Here is a 9,146-nt window from a genome sequence, read left to right as displayed (position 1 = left end):
TTTTCACACTCAGCCTATTACAGTGGGAACTTTTTTTTAGATCTTTATTGTGAAAAGGCATGAACAAACCACATGTCTTCAAAGAAAAAAATCTAATAGGGAAAGTGCATACAGAAGACAAGAATAAACATAACAAAAATTACAAGACATTAAAGTAATAAAGTATACAGGGCTAGGGCTTTTTGAATACATCTTATATTTCAATTGTGCTTAAAAGTGAAATTGCAATTATGATTATTTCATTAATTTAAAGTCATTGTGAAATACATAAAAGCACAGTGGGCATTTAACACATGGGTTTGACAGGAGAATCAAACAGCGTTCTCGCGAGAGTTGTTTGTACTATGTTTACTAGCAGTATTTATTAGCAGCAGTCCCCCTCTACCGTCACTGTTCTACCGAGCGAGTGTTCAGTAACCGCGCTGCTGGGAGGAGGCATTACCGACATTTCGTCTTTGACAGCCGGCTGGAGACACCTCTGCTTCAGGAAACATTTTAACTCGCCCAAAAACCACAGTCCGGTGTCGCTGTTTTGCTCTCCTATCATACTGAGAAGAGGAAGAAAGAAAAACAAAGTCATCGGCTCGGGTTTGCTCCGCAGCGGTAGCCAGGTAAGACAGAACCGAAACAGTAGTACCGAGCTTTTAATGAATATCAGCTGTCGGTCTTGTATTAGCTTTCATCTATTAACCCAGCGCAAGCTGCCAACTCATGTAGCTCGTGCAGTTTTAACAAGATTTACCTCGTGCACGACTGATGCGATGCCCTTTAATCTTTGCCTCATCAACGGTAGCCATGGTTACTCACAATTTCTCCAGAACCAGTACCAGGTCAGACTATGTACGTGCGTTTCTCCAACACCAAATCCCGTATAATATTTGTGCAATTTAAGGTTCAATTGTTTATTATTCAAACTACATAGCTTTTGAAATATATGTTGGTATCAAGCCTGAATCAAAAGGCGTAGTTTGTCTTATCGGTATGTAGATATGCTCTGAAAAATAATTAGTTCGAGTGAAATTGTATTGTAACTTGCTCAATATATAGGGTACTGCCACAAGCGTGTAGGAATAGCATATTACACACATAGGCTACATACACACACAGGCATATGTTTTCCGACAAAGCGACATTACATTGTTACGAGAATACATTTAATTGTGCGACATACTGTTTTCTCTGTGGGGGGTGATTAACACGGCATGATATGTTATAGCTGGAGAGACAGTTCGGGCAATCGATGTGTGACGTGCCTCAATGGCTAGACGCATGTGGCCGCTGTGTGTTGTTGGTGTCTTCTTACGTCCACTTTATCTGTCTCTATGTCTCTCTCACATACATGAAGACATACAGCAGGCTTTTAAATGTGCATGTTCTGGTTTGCAGAGGGCGACGATTGATTATTTCCTGCAAAAGTGTGCATGCTCTTTGTGGTTACATGCTTTATTCACAGCAGATTATTGTACTGAGGCCTTTCTAATATGTCTAACAATATCTCCAAATGGTTCTTATTGTCTAACTCAGCATCTTTACCCAGTCGCAGGCATTATTGAGCTTTTATTACATGATATTCTAACTAGTGGTAATATTGTTGCTTTACAAGGTGCTGACAGGGCATTTTTGTAAATTGTAATTTGGGTAATGTCTATTTTTTTATCTCTAATATTTTATGCATGCCTCTTAATTCATATCTTGCTCTTTTTGGCTCTGCTGTAACTCAGTGGGACGAATAAAGATATTGGATGCAGGTGGTAGGATGCAGTTAAATATCAAAAATAATTGTGTTCTTTCAAATAGCTTATTCTGTTTAATGTCTCCAGTATGTCTGTCTGATTGCAGATCAGATCTCCACCGGTGTTGCACATTGCATAACAGTCAGGGCTTTCATGGAGCTGCATGTTGGCTGAACCCAGTGGATAGATAAGCTGAAGAGAAGATGATATGTTAGAGTCCCTGTTTGTGTGGTTAAAACAAAGTGGCCCTTCTCTCCTCCCTCTCCGCTGCTGCACTTCGCTGTAGCCTGAATTTATTGCCTCTGTAAGTCATAACAGTTAATGCAGTCTTGGCAGCGGGCAGTGCACATTCCCTTTCTGCATTCTCAGTGGAATGACTGCCAAAGTGTAATCGATGCTGCAGGTTTTACTCATTTATTAAAAGTTGTATTTGCATGCAATTTCTGTAGGAGGGATACTTTCTTTAAGTGAATTCTGACTCTGCATTTTTGCTCTCTCTTGGGAGTAGTCCCACTTAGTGGTTCTGTTTAGTTTGACAAGCTTAGATGATTAAATGATATGGCTGGTGTCATTTTGGAGATGTACTTATTTGGACACTTGGACCCATACCCATTGGATCCTGTAGAAGGCTCAGAAATGTAGCAAAACATACACCAATTTCCAGCTCAAACAGGGACTATTTAACCTTTGGTGCCCCAGTGCGTATTCCTTACAGCTGGACAGTGTATGTGGTCCATCTGTCAATATGTATACTATTTTATGGAGCATATTAAAATACAGACTTTATCAGCTTGGTTACTTTTGGAAAGGGTTTACAAATGTTGAATCTATGGAGATGTAACCGGTGTGCTTAAGCGGTCTCTGCGTTGTGTTGATAATGGACGAGACCCGAGCCAGCGTAAAGGTGAGACGATCTCTGACAACAGATAAAGGGAAGAGGAAATGTGAGGGACACAAAGGGGGGAAACTCCTCACAACAATAAACTCCTGCACACAGCGACCACACTTCAGAGGGAACCCACTGATCTCCGACCTTGCCAGGTATTTAACATTCAATAAAACGAAGAACACAGAATAAAATAATATAAAACACAGAATTTGTGTGATTACAAAATTAAGTTAAATAAACCCCACTGCATATTTGCATCTGTTACAGAGACACAAACAGATATACCCCACTCCAGTAACAGCACCAATGCATTTTATAATTTATTGTATTTTCATCATATATATGACATATTGGATTCTGTTGCCTATTTTGCAATGGGATATGGCTCTATGCTTGAACACGATGCCCAGTTAGAGTCAACATTTAGCTCACTGGATGATTTTATCTAATATTGATAAGCGTAATCACATAATATCAAAATCTAATAAAAACAGTCTTGCACATTTAAGCTGATACCATGTAAAAACATAGTATTAGCAATTCACAGTTTACAAAGTACACTGTGCTACTGCAGGGGCAGCTTGACTTGTAACCTGCGCAGCCTGTGGGTGGGTTAAGTGTCATGACGGAAAGCAGAGAACAGTTTCATGTTGGAGTGGGCAGAAAAAAGACTGCATGGGCGATTCTCCATATTAACATTCTGCCACATATGGAGCCAGACGGCCCCCCAGTCATAAAGGATGTTACATTTCTGCTGTCAACCAGCAATGCCTGTAATGATGTCAATTCAGGCCACAGACCAAAAGAGTTCGATAACAATAAAAACTCTACAATTCCAGACATATGCTACAGTTTGCTTATGATGAAAAATACAATATTTAGTGTAATCTTACATTACATGTCACTTGTTAGACGCTTTTATCCAAAGCGACTTACATACTCAATACTGTGGGCAATCCCACAGGAGCAATTTGGGGTGAAGTGTCTTGCCCAGAGACACAACGACATGCTGACTGCAGTGGGGTTTGAACCTGTGACCCCCTGATCCGAACACCAACGCACAACCCACTGCACCACACACCTCCCTTACAAAACAAAACAAAATATCACACCACAATAGCCTTCTGTTTCTATATTTCAAGTCACTTAAGAATCAAAATACTGTACAAAATAAGGGAATCTACGTTTACACCTCCTTCTGACTCCTGAAACCAGAGGGCTACATGTCTGTGCACTGCATCTGATGTGTATTTACAGTTTATTGGTAGTGGCAGGACTGATCAATTGCCTAATCAATAAGGGAAGTAGTTGGCTTAGCTGTCATCGTTTTTGCTAATGGGTCTCCTAAATGAATCAAAGATGATAAAGCTGGATGGATTCCAAGGAAAGGGAACAACTCGACTTTAGGCCTCTTCTGTTTACTTTTCCCTTGCACACAACAACAATTTTGGTTTAAGAAAAGTTTTCAAAAGGGTTATTAATAATCTCTGTGTTAAAGATCAGTTTGAAAGCTTTTTTTAGCTGGGTTATGGGACAATACATTTTGTCAAAAGATATATGTGTACAGTTGACCCCCATCGTGTCGCCCTTTTATGGATCAGGTTTTATCCTGAAGAATACATAATAAGAAAGTCCATATTGGACTCTGATTCTCTTTCCCATCAAAGGTCAGCACTGTGTCCGTGTCCAAGTACCGTGAAAACAACCCTTGACATTTAGAAGGATAGGATTATTCTCTGCAACGACTGTACATGAAAACAGAGTTCAGGATATGGATATGAAGCTTCTGTTCAGTTTGGTTTGATGGTTTCAGTCTCGGACAGTGTTCCCACAGCTTGCAGTGTAACATGTATGCAATATAGTGCTCTCAAAAACCAAAATGGAAACATGATGTAGTCAATTGTAGAGTGTTTATTGTCTGGGTAAGTAAATTAGGTTTCAGACACGCAACGAAAAACGGAAACTTTGATTTTAATTAACTCTATTATGTCAACAGATTTAGTTGAAAGCAATACTTTTAAGTGACAAATATTAGGTTCAACTTCATATTATTGCTTTCAACAAAGCTTAAACAGTTATGTGAAATGTTTGACATAATACATTTAATTAATGTCAACCTTTCAGTTTTTTAGTGCAGCCTTGAGGTTATTTCCGACTTTCAGACATTTTGAGTTGTTCTGATGCAGTTAAAGACTACTCAATATCTCCCTGTATGAGTGTTTATTTCTTTGTATTGCTGTTCGTGGGAAACATAAGATGGCCGTACTGCAAAATGAAAAATTCCAGTGATTTCCCCCCCCTCCTGTCTGTCTTTCACAGAGGAGCTGAAATGCTTCACTGGTTTGATGTACTGTATATATTACACTGTGTTACAGCTCGTTCTCACTCTGCAAGCCTTTCTCTACATATCTGTTGGGATAAGCTACTCTAACTTTACTAACAACTTACAGTGCCTTACTTTGGATTCAAAGCAGTAAAGCCAATCATTGGGAATAATCATAGCACATACATACATTTCCTTTCAAGGCATTACTTTAAATTATGATATTGAAACATTGTAATATAGGGAAGTTACTGGAAACGAGCTAAGCGCCTTAATTGAATAAAAGACTAATTGGTCATTTTGTGCAATACTATTGAAATTTGCCAAAGAATGCAACTTAAAGTTGTGAAATGTAGAATTGTACCTATAGCGCTGACATTTAACATTATTTGCATCTATCAATAATTTTTTTAAATAACTGTTCTACTTCTAACATAGACAGTGAAACCCAGTGTATAGAGCCTAAACTGCTTCCTGCACCATCCAGTCTTTCCTCTGTCTCTGTACTGAAGAGTGGCACAGTCACTAATCCCCTGAGCCTTTCAACTCTCCAATTCTGTTGTTGGAGCTTATTTCATCTTTCAAGGTGATTTCAATGTTGTTTCTATATTTAGAATACTGTAAAGTTGCAGGTGTCTGGATATATTTAAGAAAAGCTGGAGCAGATAACAGAAAATTGTCAAAGCTGAAGAGACAATTACATTTCAGGTATCATTTTAAATTGCTGCTCTAGCAGTTTAATAATTATTTTTAATATTTCTCTAGTTCTTTACCTGTGTTTTTAATTCTTGTTTTTATGCACCGCGAAACCAAGTCAAATTCCTCGTACGTGTACCTGGTAATAAACCTGTTTCTGATTCTGATTCTGAATATATGCAGTAACCTGCAAATTAGACTTTTAAGGAACATTGGTGTGCACATTATATAATGATAAACTATGTAGGGAAGGATTGTCCTTCTTTAGCCTTCATTATCTGCCACCCCTGACCTCACTCATTCAATTACAATCGTTTGACAAAGAAGGTACTCTTGAGGTGTTCCAGTCTGGTTTAAAGACAATGTTATAGCACTGAATCTGCACTTTGAAAAGGTCTCAACAATCTCTTATTGTCTCTAGGGATTCCACCATTATTATGCTTTTTGATCTCACAGCTGCACTCGACACAGGAGACCATAGAATCCTCATCTCTCGCCTGGAGCTCTGTGTTGGCATTAAAGGTACTGCTCTGGAGTGGTTCAGGTTTGACTTTTCTGACACAAATTGATCTGTCATCCTCGATGACTCTGTTATCCTCAGTGCCTCTCCATTGTGGAGTCCCTCAGGGTTCTATTCTTGGGCCAATGCTTTTTCCATTTGAATGCTCCTCTTTCTCAGAAAATCTCATTCTGATATTTGGACCCAGTGGTGCAGATGATCTCCCTCATACCAACCCTTGTTGCCTAGAACCTACACAATCTAATTGTGTAAATAGACAGTAATGTTTTACTAAAAAAAGTAATTAGATTGCTTTTAAAATTGTATTGTTTGCCAACAAATCATTAAATGGGCTAGCTTCAACCTTTTTTCTTACCCTTTACGAGAACATTTCAATCAGGTCCGCTGACCAGTTGCTTATGTTTGTTCCAATGGTCAAGGTTGGAGCAATGGTGAGATAGTGGGTGTTTCTCAATGTCGAGTAAAGCTGCTCCAGAGCCACTATTTCAAGCATACTACGTCATCGAGTGCCACCGAAGGACTGTTCCAATATCCAGTATACTTGGAGTTCTACCGAGCCCGGCGTACTTCGTAGCGAGAAACTTTCGAGGCTGCACATGTGTAGACTCTGTGGTCTTAAAATCCCCACAATGCTTTGCGCACGGACCAATTTCCACAAATCTGTGGCGGAAAATGTAAGGCGGGGGCGTCTCATAATAGTTGACGCACACCTGCACACCTGTTAGCCTGTTCCACTATTCGTTTTCCGAATGCCAGGAAGTATTCTTGCCTCGCTTCTGAAGCAAGTGACTCGGAAGACATATGCTACCAAGCAAGCGTACTCGACATTGAGAAACACCCAGTGTCTTAGTATTTGGGAACCATGCCTTTTAAACACATCTTCACTTTAGTATTTCCTTTTAGGTTTTGTATGTTTATTGTGTTGTGTCTTTGTACAGCTCATCGGTCAATTGTTGTTGTTTTTTAATATACTTTATAAATACATTTGAATTGGATATAAATAGTGGAAGCAACTATTTACCTGTCTTTTAGGAAATCCATAAAATAAACACTCATATTTTTTGTGTACTATTTTTCTGAAAAAGAGCTGGTTTTCAAATGTATTGATACATGTGTAGCTGTATAGTGTCTCCCAGTGATATTTACTTCTCTTTCCAGTGTTTTATCCTAAGAGAGAGACACATGACTTGTGCCCGCCCCCAGTGAAACCAATCCTCCTGTGATCTTCATACACAAATTCCTCAGTCTAATTTGAGAAGTGACACACTTTCTCCCACCCAGTCTAAGGCCCCTCTACTCAATCTCTCCCTCTGCCTTCCACTCTTATTTCCTCACCCCCTGGGATTCCTCCTCTTTTTACCCCCATCTTTTTTGTCTTCATCTATTCTTTTCTCTTTTCTCAGGGACCACCTTCAAAAGTTATCCCAGGTTAAAGTTGCGTTAGTACATTAATGATTTTAAAGGAATAGTTCAAGATTTGAAGTATCACATTTAAATATTATATATTTGCTGTGTTGTCTCTGGCAGTGGTTCCCAAACTTTTTGTGCCCAAGGCACACCAAAGGACATGTAAAAATCTCAAGGCACACCTATTGTGCAAAATAGCCCTTATAACACGTGTTATCACTCATATCATGTAAAATATCTGTACATGTGCATGATTATTTACTAATGCCAAATAAAATGTGACAAAGACAACTATATTACTCATGAAATATTTATAAATGAAGTATTTCAGAAATTAATTTGAAACGTTATCAAATTAGGCTTCATCAAAGCAGCAACACACTCATTTAAACCAGACAGGTCACACAATAAAAAATGAGACAAAGGAAACTCAGCAGAAATTCAGCACAGAGAACTGTCAATGCAAGGAAGCTGCATTGTCCATGGTCCTGAACTACCAATTATAAATGTAACATTTCAGCAATCAGCATTGAAACATGTGCTATTGTAAATATGTTGCCGATTTAAAAATTAGTGAGATACATGTGCCTGTCGGGGCGTTCAGATTTTTGTAATCCTTGGTGGCACTGAGGAGAGGGCCACTCGCAAGTCCTGTTCAACAGAGAGCCGTGACCTCCTGTTGTTCTTCATGTAAATCAGAGTAGAGAACGTCAACTCCAGAGATGGGGTCGTTACTAATTGTTTTTAATATATTACATATTACTTTAAAAAAAAAAAAAGTAATATATTACACTACTTTGTTACTATCTACATAAAGTAACTCGATACTTTACTTGCCGAGCACGTACGAACTGCGCATGCATGAGTGGCAATAACTCTCCTTAGCAGGCGGCGGTAGTGTGTATTTGTCATTCAAAACAGGCAACAACCGGAAGACAGAGAAGAAGAACAGACTACGTGATATAAACAAACAACAAATAGCATGTGCGTTAGCTTCACCTTAGCGTGTGTTCTTTGCAGGTGCTTGTTGAGGTTTGACGTGGTGTTCACAGCAGTGGATAACAGCTTCTGGCCTGGACACAGTTTGCACCTCAGCGTCACATTCCTGTCTATTCTTCGGACGAACTCAAAATAATGGGCATACCTCCACCCCTCGAAAGTTATCGCTGACTCAGCCATGTTTATGCAGCACTGCTCGTGGAGATGTGGACGCGCAAGTCGCGCAGATTACGTACATATAAACCTACAAAGTACTGATATAGTAAATTAAATAATTATGTTTGTGTAGTTGTATATTGCAATAATAACGTATAGTTGTCACAAAATCCCACGGCACACCCGGACTTGACTCACGGCACACCAGTGTGCCGCGGCACACCGTTTGGGAACCACTGGTCTATGGTATGCTCACTACAGAGAACACTTATGATTTATTTAAAAAACCAATGCTATTGAATGTTAGTTAGAGACATTTAGTGATATGTGGTTGGCTTAGCTTAGCATTTTCTCTTTTGGAAGCAAGGAGAAACAGACTAGGGGTGTTTCTCAATGTCGAGTACGCTTGCTTGGTAGCACATG

General features: G+C 39.2%; 1 protein-coding gene across 1 annotated transcript in view; it reads left to right on the top strand.

Annotated features, from left to right (window-relative positions):
- The first annotated feature begins 379 nt into the window (after window positions 1-379).
- The window catches only part of ache (acetylcholinesterase (Yt blood group)), a 33,153-nt gene continuing 24,386 nt past the window's right edge, over window positions 380-9,146 (top strand). The window contains exon 1 of the mRNA XM_034106211.2: window positions 380-611. The gene's annotated coding sequence lies outside the window, so the exon portion shown is untranslated. The remainder of the gene's footprint in view (window positions 612-9,146) is intronic.

This window comes from Pseudochaenichthys georgianus, chromosome 18 (genome assembly GCF_902827115.2).
Source record: "Pseudochaenichthys georgianus chromosome 18, fPseGeo1.2, whole genome shotgun sequence".
Classification (NCBI taxonomy): domain Eukaryota; kingdom Metazoa; phylum Chordata; class Actinopteri; order Perciformes; family Channichthyidae; genus Pseudochaenichthys; species Pseudochaenichthys georgianus.
This window is presented reverse-complemented; position numbering and strand designations above follow the sequence as displayed.